We start from the raw sequence: 17897 nt of genomic DNA, 5'->3' as shown, positions 1-17897 counted from the left end.
CCAGGCCAGGCTCTTCCCAGGGCCCCTGGTTTCAAGCGTAATGCATGGAACAGTGTGATACCGCATGGCACAGCATAACACAGGGCGGTCCCTTATCCCGCTTTGAATATTTTCCTGACTAACAACTGAGTGGAGAGTGCTGGTTCTGCTGTAGTCTTTCTTCACTTGGGCTGTTGAGGTCTTTATCAATTAAGAATATCTCTGGTCACTGTGGCAAGTCAAAGAGACGTGGAGATTCTTATACTAGCTTTTAAGGCCTCTGCCTGGAGTGACACAAAGTGGGTCATACCACTTCCCTAATATAGGAAAGGAAATAGACAATCAAGTCCAGGAAACACAGAGATTCCCATATAGGATAAATCCAAGGAGAAACACACCAAGACACATATTAATCAAGCTATCAAAAATTAAATACAAAGAAAAAATATTAAAAGCAGCAAGGGAAAAACAACAAATAACATACAAGGGAATCCCCATAAGGTTAACAGCTGACCTTCCAGCAGAAACTCTGCAAGCCAGAAGGGAGTGGCAGGACATATTTAAAGTGATGAAAGGGGAAAACCTACAACCAAGATTACTCTATCCAGCAAGGATCTCATTCAGATTCGACAGAGAAATTAAAAGCTTTACAGACAAGCAAAAGCTAAGAGAATTCAGCACCAGCAAATCAGCTTTACAACAAATGCTAAAGGAACTTCTCTAGGCAGGAAACACAAGAGAAGGAAAAGACCTACAAAAACAAACCCAAAACAATTAAGAAAATGGTAATAGGAACATACATATCGATAACTACCTTAAATGTAAATGGATTAAATGCTCCCACCAAAAGACATAGACTGGCTGAATGGATACAGAAACAAGACCCATATATATGATGTCTACAAGAGACCCACTTCAGACCTAGGCACACGTACAGACTGAAAGTGAGGGGATGGAAAAAGTTATTCCATGCAAATGGAAATCAAAAGAAAGCTGGAGTAGCAATTCTCATATCAGACAAAATAGACTAAAATAAAGACTATTACAAGAGACAAAGAAGGACACTACATAATGATCAAGGGATCAGTCCAAGAAGAAGATAGAACAATTGTAAATATTTATGCACCCAACATAGGAGCACATTAATACATAAGGCAAATGCTAACAGGCATAAAAGGGGAAATCGACAGTAACACAGTCATAGTAGGGGACTTTAACACCCCACTTTCACCAATGGACAGGTCATCCAAAATGAAAATAAATAAGGAAACACAAGCTTTAAATGATACATTAAACACCATGGACTTAATTGATATTCATAGGACATTCCATCCAAAAACAGCAGAATACACTTTCTTCTCAAGTGCTCATGGAACATTCTCCAGGATAGATCATATCTTGGGTCACAAATCAAGCCTTGGTAAATTTAAGAAAATTGAAATCATATCAAGTATCTTTTCCGACCACAACGCTATGAGACTAGATATCAATTACAGGAAAAAATCTGGAAAAAATACAAACACATGGAGGCTAAACAATACACTATTGGTTTAGGTTTTTTATCTTGTGAATTGATAGTATCCTTAGCTTAAGAATTCACTTATTTTTCTTCTTTATTTATGAGACTTTAAAACGTCTATCTCTTGTATATTTCATTTTTTGAAAACACAGTATCACCTCTTAACGATACAGAAGTTACAGAACATGAACCATAGTTCTGACCTCAGGATTTCCTCTTAGAAGAAGAGGAACTTAAGCCCTTCCAGGACGGCAGCTTTTTTAAACTCGGGGACTCTCCCCACCAATTGCATCATGTCTGATACACATGGTCCAGCGTGGTTTAGGGACCAAGTTTGTATTTAGCTGCAGTCCACATGCAAGGTTCACTAAATAAGCCCAGGACATTTTTATTCTCCAGTGAGATGACATGATACAGAGGTGCATCTGGAAGCAAGAACTAGAAATAAGACTAAAAGTCTATTATGAGGACAAATGTGTTCATCGAAATGCAAGGGGTTAAGGTCCAGCAGGCATAATCCTGTCTTGCCTGCTAAGTAGCTCTGTGACCCACCCAGATTCCATTAGGCCCACCTGCCTCATCTATGAAATGGGGGGATGCACAAGACCAGGGATGACGAGTCAGTTTCGGTGCATGTGTCAACCCAAGAGGATGGTTGGAAGGATAGCGAGGTCTTACACTGGGCTGTGAGAAATAGTGATGAGACTCTTTACTGATGTCCTCCATGGGCACGGTGTTAGGGAGGACCCCAGTTTTGTGACATGGCCATTTCTGGGCCAAGAGATACCTATGCTCCCCTCCATTTTATTCTCCCAAGATCATCTGGAATCGGGTCCAGTCTGAGACCAGACATTTAGGACATTAGGAATCACCTGGGAAGTGTTCTTTCCTGCTTAGCTCCATCTAGGAGGAAGGACAGTGGTTAAGCCAATGAACTCCAGGATTTGGATGCTTGGATGCTTATTTCGGCTCTCTGTACCTCAGTTTCCCTATCAGTAAAATGAGTGAATGAAAAGAGTTGACACAGGAGAGCATTGAACAGTGTGTTATTAGCATATAGTAAGTATTTATTAAGTTAACAGTTATGGATATTCATAATAAGGGGGATGCAGTGACCAGAGGCTGCTAGGGAGGTACCTGGGGTGTGGACTGTTTCTTGGTAAAGATGTAGTAGGACCTTCTGGAAGACCTGTGCTATAGATGAGGAAATAGAAAGAGTCTCCTGGAAACAGTGGAGCATGGGGTCCTCAGACCCTCACACAAACCAGAGGTGCAGAAGACTCTGGGCCCCCAGAAGGAATGGGAGACAGATCCCAGGTAGGACAGACACAGAGAGGCACCTCGCTCAGGTTCTGCGGGGAGTTCAAAGACTGCCGTCAGCAAATCCCTTTGATTTCTCAATTTCCCTCCTTTGGTTGTGGTTTTCATCTGGATTTGGGAAATCTTAGTGCAAAAGCTAAAACGAAACTCGAGACTGCTCAAGTCCTGTAGCTGTTCTGGCCAGCTGCCAGACTGTCCTCCCCAGGGAGGGGATCCTTCTACCTTCTCTCTCTCTCTCCCCTCCTGGGGGCTTCTCAACGTGCCTGTCATTTAGGAGCCGGTGGATGGCAAGCCTGTGGTCTAGACAATAAGCTGGTAGAGGACAGGTTTAAGTTAGCATTGGGAAAGAAATGAGGCTGCTGCCTTGGAAGCCGGTCTCCAACTTCTTAAGTGACTCTCAAGGAACATCAGGGTCAGGTCGAAGAAGAGCCTGGGAATCCCAAGCCCGGGCTACATTTCACAGCTTTGCCCCAGGTTTATTCAGAGATCACAGAATCATAGAAACAATGGAAAGAGGCTGACCATTTAGTGCAGAAGAACCTGAGAGGGTGATCCTCAATTACACATCATGCATCCGTGTTTGGTCCCTGGTCCCTGGTGGGAACTGTTCTCTATCAGAGGTCCCAGAGTCTCCAGTGCGTTGAGTTTACAGGTTCATGGACAGAAGTGAGAGGACAAATGGGCGGAGGACCACTTCAAAATGAAGAGCGATACCTTTAAGGAGGGAGTGCAAGCAGATTCTATTTGAGGTTGTGCACTTGTGGCACTTGGTGGCAGTGCATCTCTACCTATTGACCCCAAGGATGTAGCAGCAGAGGGTGGTCCCAAAAGCAACAAGAACAACAAAAACCCACCTCATGCCTCTTACCATTCCCCACCTTCTGCCCAAGACTTGCCTAGTGCCAGAGGGGCTTCTGAGTGTGGATCATACAGCGGCATCTTAGCCATCTGTACTCTGACTCACTCTGTGCCCCTCCGCTCCATTGGAGGTTTAGGGGTCACTCTTGATGGGCGTTTGGAGATAGGATCTTGGTGTCTGAAGAGGTGCACGGGACCACTGGACCCAGTCCTAGGATGAATGAAGATGATAATTGCTCCCAGGACTTGGGGGGCCTCCTCGGGGGCTTTGATGAAAACTCTGTGCCTAGGCAGGCAATGGCTGAGCCAGGAGTGGGTTTATAGTAACCCAGGCCCCTGGCTGGCCCCAAGTACGGATTTGAAGCTCGGTCCCTTCCAGCTTCTCCCAAGACATGGCTCCTTGAACTGAGGGAAATGGTGAGGTCACTTACCAGACTCTCTCCCTTCCTGCCTGTGATACAGTATTATCCCCAGTGAATGGAGAGGGAAACTGAGGCCCAGAAAGAGAAGTTGATATGCCTGCATGCACAGGGAGTCAGTGCCACGTCTGCAATCAGCACTGACATCTCCTGCCTCCCAGGCCTGGACATTTCCAGCACCCACGCTCCCAAGTACACCGTTATATACAGCAGCCATCTCTCCCTGAAACTGGCAAGTGTGAGTCCCATTAGTTGGTCTTTAACTTTGGTGGGGAGGCTGGTTTCCGTACAAGTGGGTCCCAGTTTTGAAAGAACAGCAAGCCAAGCTCATATACTGCAGTGGGATCTTAGGGGACCATCCAGGAAGAGGAGACCCTGTCTCTTTAAATGCTTGTTCCTAAACCTCTAGAGTTGGGCTTAAGGGGATAGTGATAAAGGGAAGAAAATTTCGGGCATAGGGTGGGCATGCCTGTAAATACCAGCTTGTGGCGTTTGGGGAGCTGGCTCTAGGAGCTGCATCACTGGCCCTCCTCTCTGTCCTCATGGCTGAATATCTTCAGTAAATCCCCTACAAGCTGCCTCCTCTCCTCCACCCTCACCATTACTTCTTGCCTGGATCATCACAGAGACCGGCTCTCAGGTCCTGCCTTCCACACCCCATCCTGCCCACAGCTTTCTCCTCTGAGAGCACACTTCTGATTATGGCACTTGGGCTTCCCTGCTGGTCAAATATCCTCAGGATCTCCCTATCACTTTCAGAATTGAACCCCAGCTGTCCACCTTGACATTCAAGATCCTCTAAAACATGACTCCAAGCTCGCATTCTAAAATTTCTGAACTTTCCTCCTGTTCCTGGACCAAATTCCAGCCAGATGAAATTTCTGCTTCTTGCCTACTCATCTGCCCATCCTGAACTAATTCTGTAGAATCCTCTGCTCTAATCTCGCCCCACCCTTTAAGGCAGGTCCTGCTTATGTTTCTTCTTCACTGAAAAGTGTCACCTGACTATTAAGTCTGTTGTCACCAGCATTCCTCTGAGGTCTCAGTTCACATAAGATCTCTGGGGCTGAGGATAGATGGATGGGAATGATGAGAGGCAGGGAGAAATCCCAAAGGCTATTGCAATAGATCTCCCTCCTATGAGATTTCACTGTGTGGGAGGGAGGGCTTGGTGGGCAGGTGAGGAAGGGAATGGCTGCGGGCTGGTGCTGGACAGGCGACTTGAAGTCCTGGAGTCCCAGCAAGCTGCAGTGGGGCACCGGAACCCCAGAGCTGGAATGGCCCTGTCTGTCTTGAACCTCGGCATGGAGAGCAGCCAAGTCAAAAGGACATTCATTGGAGGCATGCCCCCCACTTCCTAAAACCGTGGATTTTTCTGGGTTTGTCTCAGCTTCTCTGCTCCCCTGGCTGCTCTGCTTGATTTTTATAGAGTTGTGATCCATTATTTTATAGGAGGTAGAGAGTTAGGAGGGTGCAAGGGAAGCCTTTCTCTTAGTAGGGTCACGGTCAAGGAATGATGAAATGAGATCCAAAATCTGCAGAGTAAGCAGTGGGGTCCTGGGGAGGCTTCCTGGAAGAAAAAAAGGGAATCAGTGGAGCGGGCCTGGACACATCTTCCATCCCGTGCCAAGACTAACAGGGCTGAGATAGGAAGAGGAGGTACAGTTATGCCCAATCTAAGAACAGGAAAGCCTCTGAGCTGGATCAGCTTAGGGGCTCTACTTCCTTTTCATTGAAAATCCTTTTGTAGAAAAGGGAAGAAGAAATGAAACTGGTCATAAGAAAGATAAGCAGATCCAAAGTTCCCCCTGTTGGGCTGAATGAAGGACTCCAGGAATCCTAGTTATAAAGCTCTTGGATCTTAACATCAGCAGAGATCAAAGCTGGCAGATAAAGATCTTGTAGTGCTGTGGTTTTCAAACCTCAGCTTAGTTGTCATTCTTTCTCCAAGTGAGATCATGGGCGGAATCCCAGTGATCAACCAGGGCAAGTGGAGCCGTCTGTACGAGGCAGAAGCTGGAGGCCCTGGTCCCTCATGCCAGGCCTCCAGGGAACTGCTCAGAGTGAGATGCGCTGATGAGATATTCCTCGCCCCCCACCCCCACACACATCAAGAACTAATGGGCAGGGGTGAACACAGCATACACGTGTTCTACTTGCTGAGGACTGGCTCCCTCTAGTGGACAGTTGGTGCAGAGGCACGCAGGGCATCAGAGAAAAACACTGCATCCAATATTGGCTTGGAAGTATTTTAGAGACATTTGTCCAGCTACCCCTGAACTCTGTGCTCATCCCTGCTCTGTCTAGGCTCCCTCTGCCCAAGTAGAACGTCCTCTTTGAAGATCTACGGATGATGCACGGGTGTGGAGGATGGCACGGGGGCCCTGTCCAGAGGCGACTGAACACCTCTTGTGGATGTCAGAGCAATAGGTCAAGGGCTATGGCCTTCAACTGATGAAGCCCCTTACCTCTAGGAACTTCCTCAAGGTGAAGGCCTGAGTGTCCCTGTCCTGGGACCAGGGGAAATGCCTGCTTGTGTCCACTAGATAAAAGCCCTGTGCACATCAACACGGGATGTGGCAATAGGGGAGGAGTCAGAAGCTGAACCTTAATTTCCACGTCTGGAATTGGGCTAATACAACTTGTGAGGCTTAAATGCACTGAGGTACACAAAGTGTTTTCAAAAGTGGCTACTAGCACATGGCGAATTCTCCATAAGTTTAATAGTCGTTACTTTTAGGGACTTCAGAAGAAGTATGGCCTGGCGTCTCTGGGCAGAGACTCAAAAGTGTAAGACAATGGAATTCTCATAATTTCTTCCCCAAATTGACCTGTGGTTCCAAACTGAGACATGTTGCAGTGGGGATGGTTTTTCAGGAATGCCTGTGTTATGGAAAAAGAAACAGAAGGAATACCAGCTAGAGGGGCAATGTCCAAGATATTGTGATGAGGATTAGATGTTTTTGCTTTTTTTTTTGCTTTCCCACAATCTGTGAAATTTATTGAGATTTCTGGCCTATAAAACTGGAGAATATAGCAACCCGCCTGCACTAGCCTCCTTTTTCAAATGGTAACAAGTGCTTCAACCTGTTCTTAGTTTCATTTATTTATTTTTTTAACACCTTTATTGGAGTATAATTGCTTTACAATGCTGTGTTAGTTTCTGCTGTATGACAAATTGAATCAGCTATATGTATACATATATCCCCATATCCCCTCCCTCTTGCGTTTCCCTCCCTCCCTCCCTATCCCACCCCTCTAGATGGTCACAAAGCAGCGAGCTGATCTCCTTCTGCAATGTGGCTGCTTCCCACTAGCTATCTGTTTTACATTTGGTAGTGTATATATGTCCATGCCACTCTCTCACTTCGTCCCAGCTTCCCCTTCCCCCTCCCCGTGTCCTCAAGTCCATTCTCTATGTCTACATCTTTATTCCTGTCCTGCCCCTAGGTTCTTCATAACCATTTTTTTTTAAGATTCCATATATATGTGTTAGCATACAGTATTTATTTTTCTCTTTCTGACTTACTTCACTCTGTATGACAGACTCTAGGTCCATCCACCTTACTACAAATAACTCAATTTTGTTTCTTTTTATGGCTGAGTAATATTCCATTGTATATATGTGCCACATCTTCTTTATCCATTCATCTGTCGATGGACACTTGGGTTGCTTCCATGTCCTGGCTATTGTAAACAGTGCTGCAATGAACATTGTGGTACATGACTCTTTTTGAATTATGGTTTTCTCAGGGTATATGCCCAGTAGTGGGATTGCTGGGTCGTATGGTAGTTCTATTTTCAGTTTTTTAAGGAACCTCCATACTGTTCTCCGTAGTGGCTGTATCAATTTACATTCCCACCAACAGTGCAAGAGGGTTCCCTTTTCTCCACACCCTCTCCCGCATTTACTGTTTGTAGATTTTTTGATGAGGGCCGTTCTGACAGTGAGGTAATACCTCATTGTAGTTTTGATTTGCATTTCTCTAATGATTAGTGATGTTGAGCATGCTTTCATGTGTTTATTGGCAATCTGTATATCTTCTTTGGAGAAATGTCTGTTTAGGTCTTCTGCTCATTTTTTAATTGGGTTGTTTGTTTTTTTTTAATATTGAGCTGCCTGGGCTGTTTATATATTTTGGAGATTAATCCTTTGTCCATTGATCTGTTTGCAAATATTTTCTCCCATTCTGAGGGTTGTCTTTTCGTCTTGTTTATAGTTTCCTTTGCTGTGCAAAAGATTTCAAGTTTCATTAGGTCCCATTTTTTATTTTTGTTTTTATTTCCATTACTCTAGGAGGTGGGTCAAAAGATCTTGCTGTGATTTATGTCAAAGCGTGTTCTTCCTATGTTTTCCTCTAAGAGTTTTATAGTGTCTGACCTTACATTTAGGTCTTTAATCCATTTTGAGTTTATTTTTGTGTATGGTGTTAGGGAGTGTTCTAATTTCATTCTTTTACATGTAGCTGTCCAGTTTTCCCAGCACCATTTATTGAAGAGGCTATCTTTTCTCCCCTGTATATTCTTGCCTCGTTTATCAAAGATAAGGTGACCATATGTGCGTGAGTTTATCTCTGGGCTTTCTATCCTGTTCCATTGATCTATATTTCTGTTTTTGTGCCAGTACCATACTGTATTGATTACTGTAGCTTTGTAGTATAGTCCAAAGTCAGGGAGCCTGATTCCTCCAGCTCCGTTTTTCTTTCTCAAGGTTGCTTTGGGTATTCGGGGTCTTTAGTGTTTCCATACAAATTGTGAAATTTTTTGTTCTAGTTCTGTGAAAAATGCCAGTGGTAGTTTGATAGGGATTGCATTGAATCTGTAGATTGCTTTGGGTAGTAGAGTCATTTTCACAATGTTGATTCTTCCAATCCAAGAACATGGTACATCTCTCCATCTATTTGTACCATCTTTAATTTCTTTCATCAGTGTCTTATAGTTTTCTGCATACGGTCTTTTGTCTCCTTAGATAGGTTTATTCCTAGGTATTTTATTCTTCTTGTTGCAATAGTAAATAGGAGTGTTTCCTTAATTTCTCTTTCAGATTTTTCATCATTAGTGTATAGGAATACAAGAGATTTCTTTGCATTAATTTTGTATCCTGCTACTTTACCAAATTCATTGATTAGCTCTAGTAGTTTTCTCGTAGCACCTTTAGGATTCTCTATGTATAGTATCATGTTATCTGCAAACAGTGACAGTTTTGCTTCCTCTTTTCTGATTTGGATTCATTTTATTTCTTTTTCTTCTCTGATTGCTGTGACTAAAACTTCCAAAACTATGTTGAATAATAGTGGTGCGAGCGGGCAACCTTGTCTTGTTCCTGATCTTAGTGGAAATGGTTTCAGTATTTCACCATTGAGAATGATATTGGCTGTGGGTTCGTCATATATGGCTTTTATTATGTTGAGGTAAGTTCCCTCTATGCCTACCTTCTGGAGAGTTTTTATCATAAATGGGTGTTCAATTTTGTTGAAAGCTTTTTCTGCATCTATTGAGATGATCATATGGTTTTTCTCCTTCAATTTGTTAATATGGTGTATCATATTGATTAATGTGCATATATTGAAGACTCCTTGCATTCCTGGGATAAACCCCACTTGATCATGGTATATGATCCTTTTAATGTGCTGTTGGATTCTGTTTGCTAGTATCTTGTTGAGGATTTTTACACCTATGTTCATCAGTGATATTGGCCTGTAGTTTTCCTTTTTTGTGGCATCTTTGTCTGGTTTTGGTATCAGGGTGATGGTGGTCTCATAGAAGGAGTTTGGGAGTGTTCCTCCCTCTGCCATATTTTGGAAAAGTTTGAGAAGGATAGGTGTTGGCTCTTCTGTAAATGTTTGATCAAGTTCACCTGTGAAGCCATCTGGTCCAGGGCTTTTGTTTGTTGGAAGATTTTTAGTCACAGTCTCAATTTCAGTGCTTGTGACTGGTTTGTTTATATTTTCTATTTCTTCCTGGTTCAGTCTTGGAAAGTTGTGCTTTTCTAAGAATTTGTCCATTTCTTCCAGGTTGTGCATTTTATTGGCATATTGATGCTTGTAGTAATCTCTCATGATTCTTTGTATTTCTGCAGTGTCAGTGGTTACTTCTCCTTTTTCATTTCTGATTCTATTGATTTGAGTCTTCTCTCTTTTTTTCTTGATGATTCTGGCTGATGGTTTATCAATTTTATCTTCTCAAAGAACCAGCTTTTAGTTTTATTGATCTTTGCTATTGTTTCCTTCATTTCTTTTTCATTTATTTCTGATCTGATCTTTATGATTTTTTTTCCCTCTGCTAACTTTGGGGTTTTTCTGTTCTTCTTTCTCTAATTGCTTTAGGTGTAAGGTAATGTTGTTTATTTGAGATGTTTCTTGTTTCTTGAGGTAGGAGTGTATTGCTATAAAATTCCCTCATAGAACTGCTTTTGCTGCATCCCATAGGTTTTGGGTCATCATGTTTTCATTTTCATTTGTTTCTAGGTATTTTTTGATTTCCTCTTTGATTTCTTCAGTGATCTCTTGGTAACTAAGTAGTGTATGTTTAGCTTCCATGTGTTTGTATTTTTTACAGATTTTTTCATGTAATTGATATCTAGTCTCATAGTGTTGTGGTCAGAAAAGATACTTGATATGATTTCAATTTTCTTAAATTTACCAAGGCTTGATTTGTGACCCAAGATATGATCTATCCTGGAGAATGTTCCATGAGCACTTGAGAAGAAAGTGTACTCTGTTGTTTTTGGATGGAATGTCCTATAAATATCAATTAAGTCCATGTTGTTTAATGTATCATTTAAAGCTTGTGCTTCCTTATTTATTTTCATTTTGGATGATCTGTCCATTGGTGAAAGTGGGGTGTTAACGTCCCCTACTATGATTGTGTTATTAAAGTCCCCTACTATGATTGTGTTACTGTTGATTTCCCCTTTTATGGCTGTTAGCATTTGCCTTATGTATTGAGGTGCTCCTATGTTGGGTATATAAATATTTACAATTGTCCTAACTTCTTCTTGGATTGATCCCTTGATCATTATGTAGTGTCCTTCTTTGTCTCTTGTAATAGTCTTTATTTTAAAGTCTATTTTGTCTGATATGAGAATTGCTACTCCAGCTTTCTTTTGATTTCTATTTGCATGGAATATATTTTTCCATCCCTCACTTTCACTCTGTGTGTGTCTCTAGGTCTGAAGTGGGTCTCTTGTAGACATTATATATACAGGTCTTGTTTCTGTATCCATTCAGCTAGTCTATATCTTTTGGTGGGAGCATTTAATCCATTTACATTTAAGGTAATTATTGATATATATGTTCCTATTACCATTTTCTTAATTGTTTTGGGTTTGTTTTTGTAGGTCTTTTCCTTCTCTTGTGTTTCCTGCCTAGAGAAGTTCCTTTAGCTTTTGTTGTAAAGCCGGTTTGCTGGTGCTGAATTCTCTTAGCTTTTGCTTGTCTGTAAAGCTTTTAATTTCTCTGTGGAATCTGAATGAGAACGTTGCTGGGTAGAGTAATCTTGATTGTAGGTTTTCCCCTTTCATCACTTAACTATGTCCTGCCACTCCCTTCTGGCTTGCAGAGTTTCTGCTGAAAGATCAGCTGTTAACTTTATGGGGGTTCCCTTGTATGTTATTTGTTGCTTTTCCCTTGCTGCTTTTAATACTTTTTCTTTATATTTAATTTTTGATAGTTTGATTAATATGTGTCTTGGCGTGTTTCTCCTTGGATTTATCCTGTATGGGACTCTCTGCCTTTCCTGGACTTGATTGACTATTTCCTTTCTTATATTAGGGAAGTTTTCTACTATAATCTCTTCAAATATTTTCTCAGTCCCTTTCTTTTTCTCTTCTTTTTCTGGGACACCTATAATTTGAATGTTGGTGCATTTAATGTTGTCCAGAGGTCTCTGAGATGGTCCTCAATTCTTTTCATTCTTTTTTCTTTATTCCACTCTGTGGTAGTTATTTACACTATTTTATCTTCCAGGTCACTTATCCGTTCTTCTGGCTCCGTTATTTTGCTATTGATTCCTTGTAGAGAATTTTTAATTTGATTTATTGTGTTGTTCATCATTTTTTTTACTCTTTAGGTCTTCTAGGTCCTTGTTAAACGTTTCTTGTATTTTCTCCGTTCTATATCCAAGATTTGGGATCATTTTACTATCATTACTCTGAATTCTTTTTCAGGTAGACTGCTTATAGCCTCTTCATTTGTTTGTTCTGGTGGGTTTTCACTTTGCTCCTTCATCTGCTGTGTGTTTCTCTGTCTTCTCGTTTTGCTTAACTTACTGTGTTTGGGGTCTCCTTTTCGCAGGTTGCAGGATTGTAGTTCCCATTGTTTTTGGTGTCTGCCCCCAGTGGCTAAGTTCAGTGGGTTTTTGGTGTCTGCCCCCAGTGGTTGGTTCAGTGGGTTGTGTAGGCGTCCTAGTGGAGGGGACTACTGCCTGTGTTCTGTTGGATGAGGCTGGATCTTGTCTTTCTGGTGGGCAGGACCACGTCCTGTGGTGTGTTTTGGGGTGTGTGTGATGTTTTTATGATTTTGGTCAGCATCTCTGCTAATGGGTGGGGTTGTGTTCCTGTCTTGCTAGTTGTTTGGCATGGGGTGTCCAGCACTGTAGCTTGCTGGTCGTTGAGTGGAGCTGGGTCTTAGTGTTGAGATGGAGATCTCTGGGAGACCTCTCGCTGATTGATATTATGTGGGGCTGGGAGGTCTCTGGTGGTCCAATGTCCTGAACTCGGCTCTCCCACCTCAGAGGCTCAGGCCTGACACCCAGCTGGAGCACCAAGATCCTGTCATCCACACAGCTCAGAAGAAAAGGGAGAAAAAACGGAATGAAAGAAAAAAAATAAAGTTATAAAAAATTATTAAAATAAAAATAATTTAAAAAGTAATTAAAAAAAGAAGATAGCAACCCAACCAATAAACAAATCCACCAATGATAACAAGTGCTAAAAACTATACTAAGATAAACATAAAAATCAGAAAATAGTCAGTCATATACAGCAAACCCCAAGTCTACAGTTGCTCCCAAAGTCCACCAGCTCAATTTTGGGATGATTCGTTGTCTATTCAGGTATTCCACAGATGCAGGGTACATCAAGTTGATTGTCAGGATTTAATCCGCTGCTCCTGAGGCTGCACCGAGAAATTTCCCTTTCTCCTCTTTGTTTGCACAGCTCCTGGGGTTCAGCTTTGGATTTTATCCCACCTCTGCATGTAGGTCACCTCCTGGGGCCTGTTGTTCGCCCAGACAGGAGGGGGTTAAAGGAGTGGCTGATTAGGGGCTCTGGCTCACTCAGGCCGGGGCGGGGGGGGAGGGAGGGGTATGAATGCAGGGCGAGCCTGCAGCTGCAGAGGCCGGCGTGATGTTAAACCAGCCTGAGGCGCGCCGTGCGTTCTCCCGGGGAAGTTGTCCCTGGATCACAGGAGCCTGGCCGTGGCGGGCTGCACAGGCTCCCAGGAGGGGCGGTGTGGAGAGTGAGCTGTGCTTGTACACAGGCTTCTTGGTGGCGGCAGTAGCAGCCTTAGCGTCCCATGCCCGCCCCTGGGGTCCGCGCTGATCGCCGCAGCTTGCGCCTGTCTCTGGAGCTCTTTTAAGAGGCGCTCTTAATACCCTCTCCTCGCGCACCAGGAAACAAAGAGGCAAGAAAAAGTCTCTTGCCTCTTCGGCAGCTCCAGACTTTTTCCCAGACTCCCTCCCGGCTAGCTGTGGCGCACTAGCCCCTTCAGGCTGTGTTCACGCCGCCACCCCCAGTCCTCTCCCTGGGATCCGACCGAAGCCCGAGCCTCAGCTCCCAGCCCTGCCCGCCCCGGCGGGTGAGCAGACAAGCCTCTCGGGCTGGTGAGTGCTGGTCGGCACCGATCCTCCGTGCAGGAATCTCTCCACTTTGCCCTCCGCACCCCTGTGGCTACGCTCTCCTCCGTGGCTCCGAAGCTTCCCCCCTCTGCCACCCGCAGTCTCCGCCCGCAAAGGGGCTTCTAGTGTGTGGAAACCTTTCCTCCTTCATGGCTCCCTCCCACTGGTGCAGGTCCTGTCCCTATTCTTTTGTCTCTATTATTTCTTTTTTCTTTTGCCCTACCCAGGTACGTGGGGAGTTTCTTGCCTTTTGGGAAGTCTGAGGTCTTCTGCCAGTGTTCAGCAGGTGTTCTGTAGGCGTTGTTCCACGTGTAGATGTATTTCTGATGTGTTTGTGGGGAGGAAGGTGATCGCCTCGTCTTACTCTTCTGCCATCTTGAAGGTCCTCCTGTCTTAGTTTTATGTTTGATATTTAAATATTCTTTATGGGAGAGCAGCTATTCCTACCAAGAAAAAAGGTTTTGAAGTCTTCACTCTTGAGTACAGTTACTTTTATGTGACGCAAACGTTCCCAGGAGCCGTCTTCACATTTCTTCATGAACTGGTCAAAGGGGAGTCTTAAGTCCTTGCTCCAGCTGGGGTTGGGGAGAGCACGATCCTTAGAATTGACTTTCTCAGTGGAAAACAACCTCTGCGCAGGTCCCGGGTCCCTCGCCGGCGGGGGCGTGCCTTCCCGGCGGCCGTGCAGGGACCGGAGCGTGCGCGGTCTCGCGGTGCAGATCCTCAGCATGGCTCTGGGCACATGTGGGGCTCCAGCCGCTGCAAGCACAGCGGCTGAGTCAAAGGCCGACTCTCCCACCCCAGATTAGATGTTTTGAGTGCTCCAGGCCTCAGGCAATGTGACTGATGTGTTCCAGGGACGACAGCCTCTGAGTGATGCCAGCGTCATAGCTGGTGAATGTTCAGTGACGCCAGGCTGCTATTTTCATTTTGCAGTTTCCTGCCCCAGACTTCAGCTGTGCTCCCTGGGGAACTCAGTGTGAAATATTAACCCACTCATTCCCACCATCCAGGTTCGGCAGCTGTTCTGTCCGGCTCAGCTGCCTTCTGCAGCGTGGTGGGCGCTCTCTGGCTTTTTTCTGCAACCTCCCAGCCAGCACTCACCCAAGGCAGATTCAATTCACATTCGCTCTTGCTGGTGCCTGGGGAGTCTATGATCGGGATTCACTCTGATGGGGGCAGGATATGAGTACCCAGTTATGGAAACTGATGTCCTGACTTCTTACCTGGTCCCTAAGAAATAAGAACGGTCAGGTAGAAGTGCAACCTGGGAATCCAGACTCCCAGCTTTGTTTTATAGCTCGGATGCAGAATTCATCTGACACCACACAACTAGAGAAAGAAGTGAATAGGACCCGAGAATTCATTCTCTTCTACCCTCTCCTTTCTTGGATAGAAAAACCAAGGCCCAAGGATGGACAAAATCCATCAGGCCATGCAGGGTATTAGAGGCCTATGTGTCCCAGTGCCCAGGTCCCCTGACGTGTCCCATGAGGTTACTACTATATTGTACTCTCTCAAGCCCAGGGCCTCAACTGTCCCTTCTATAAAAGAGAACCAGCTGATATTTGGGATCAGCCTTTCCCAAAGTTTCTTGGAACTTTTTGGAAGAAACGGTCTATAAACTCATTTTCATATAAGAGCTCAGCATTGCAACTGACACACAGTAAAAACTCAATAATGGTGGCTGCTTTTTTGAATTTGTCCTCCATGCCAGGGACTATAGAATTTATGCATGTTATCTAATTTAATCCTCCTGGCCAACATCTGAGGTAATTGCTTTTATGACGCTCATTATAAAGATACAAGAAGTGCAGCTTAGAGAAGCCAAAAGCCTTCCTCATATGGGACAGAGCCCATAAAAGGGAGAGCTGCCTCTCTGTGCAGACCTGCCCTTGAGCTATGCTGAACACACACCCATGTGCCTTTGTTCTAGTGCTATTTGTCTGTTATTTCACATAATCCTCTAGTAGCAGGTGTCTTGATCCCCACTTTACTGGGGAGATTAAATGATTTCCAGAGAATGCAGAGCTGGTTCAGGCAAATCAGAGCTGAAGCAAGTCTAGCAAGTAGAATAGGGTCCCCAAGCCTCACCCCCACTCTAATACATTAGGCAGAGTCTTTGGAAAAGATAACTTAGAACCTGTGCTTTTAGGCATAGAGAACAGACTTATGGTTGCCAAGGCGGAGGGTAGGTGGAGGAGGGAAGGATTGGGAGTTGGGCAGGTGCAAGCTATTATATATAGAATGGATAAACAACAAGGTCCTACTGTATAGCACTGGGAACTATATTCAATGTCCTGTAATAAACCATAATGGAAAAGAATATGATAAAGAATGCATATATATGTATAACTGAATCACTTTGCTGTACAGCAAGAAAGTAACACAACATTTTAAGTCAACTATACTTCAATGAAATAAAATTAAAAAAAAAGAACCTGTGCTTTTAGACATGTCTGTGGTCATTTTAATGCACAGTCAATGAGAAGTCATATATCTAGTTCAAGGATCCCTTTTATGGTTGGGTACAACAAAGCCCAGTGAGAAAATGTAAGTTTCCAAGAGTTACCTTCCAGGCTAGCTACAGAACCCATCCAGGGATCAGACATGCCTTAGGTCCAGGCCTGCATCCTTATAGCCGCTGCCATGTTGCTCTGCCTAGAGCCCCATTCACTCCTCAGGACCAAGGTAATCATTCCCCCAACTTCAGCCGCATTGGTGGCCAACAGGTCTGCACCGAGTGCTTCTCTAGGAATTGCCTTGGGCTGTAGGGAACTGCCTTCCTCAAAGTCACATCCCCTTTTCTGGGGACTGCCCACACCCAATGATGGGTGATATAGACAGATAAAGGCCCATTCCTTTCTCCTTATATGGGCTAATTCTAAAGGAGCATCCCTGCTCCAGAGCGCCTCATAGGATTAGTCTGGGAGCACACTGGGATATCCCCTCCGAAGTCAGAGAATAATTGTAGCATCCCTCGCCTCCCACCATTGAAAAAAGAGACACAGTGCCTGTCAGTCAGCTTCTCTGTCCTCGGGAAGACTGCTCTGACCATGTATACGAAAGGCTTCCACTTGTGACTTCCAGGCTTCCAGGGGCGCAGAGCATGAGTGGGTTCCAGCAGGTCTGGATGTGGGGCAAGTGATCCTGCAGCTTGTGCCATATAACCAGCTCGACGCAGGTATTAGAGGCAACGTGGTGGCAAAGAAGCCCACTGTGCCCCGTGGAGTCTAGGACTCTGTTGGAGAATCACAAAATGGACCCCTGGGCTTCTGGACCAAGACCATGCCATCTAAAGAGGAGAATTGATATCTTCTGAAAAAAAGAGTTCCCAGTGTGTTTACTGCCCCAGGCAGAGACAAAGAGCCTGGCCAGAGGAATTCAAGTAGACTTGCAGCCAGAACTGCCTGTCAGGAGCTGGGTTTAGTGAAACCCACCAAGTTATAAAACCAGGTGGACCCAGCAACAGTCCATTGTGAGATTAAATCAGCACCTTGGGATTGGGCACAAGTAGGGCCAGAGGGCCTCCATCCTTAGGCACTTTCCAAAAGTAACCTCGTTACGTAACAGCTCATATTAGCTCTCATCACTGGAAATTCCAGTTTTAGGAGCTCTGTGCCAGGAACATGTATTTCTTATTATTAATTGCAACACCATAGTATCATTTACAGCCTCAAGACCAGCTGCAGCAGTGGATTAGCGTTTTCATCTAAGAGTTTGCTTCCCAGAGAAACCATTCGATGACATCCCTGTTCCCTGGTTGGGGTCTGTGTGTAACTGAGCAGGACCCTATGGGACATCCTCACAACACACCCCCACCCCCAATGTATGTCTTCTGCTTGCTTTTTGTCTGTAGAAAAACTTTGGTCAAAGAATAATTGTAATCAGAGGAGTGAGAAAATGCAGAAAGAAAGGAAAGCAGTCAAGCAAGACAAAATAATAATAGTTTAGCCATTACACAA

This window comes from Balaenoptera acutorostrata, chromosome 20, assembly GCF_949987535.1.
Source record: "Balaenoptera acutorostrata chromosome 20, mBalAcu1.1, whole genome shotgun sequence".
Taxonomy (NCBI): Eukaryota; Metazoa; Chordata; class Mammalia; order Artiodactyla; family Balaenopteridae; genus Balaenoptera; species Balaenoptera acutorostrata.
The sequence above is the reverse complement of the archived record's forward strand: the minus strand, read 5'-3'. Positions refer to the sequence as shown.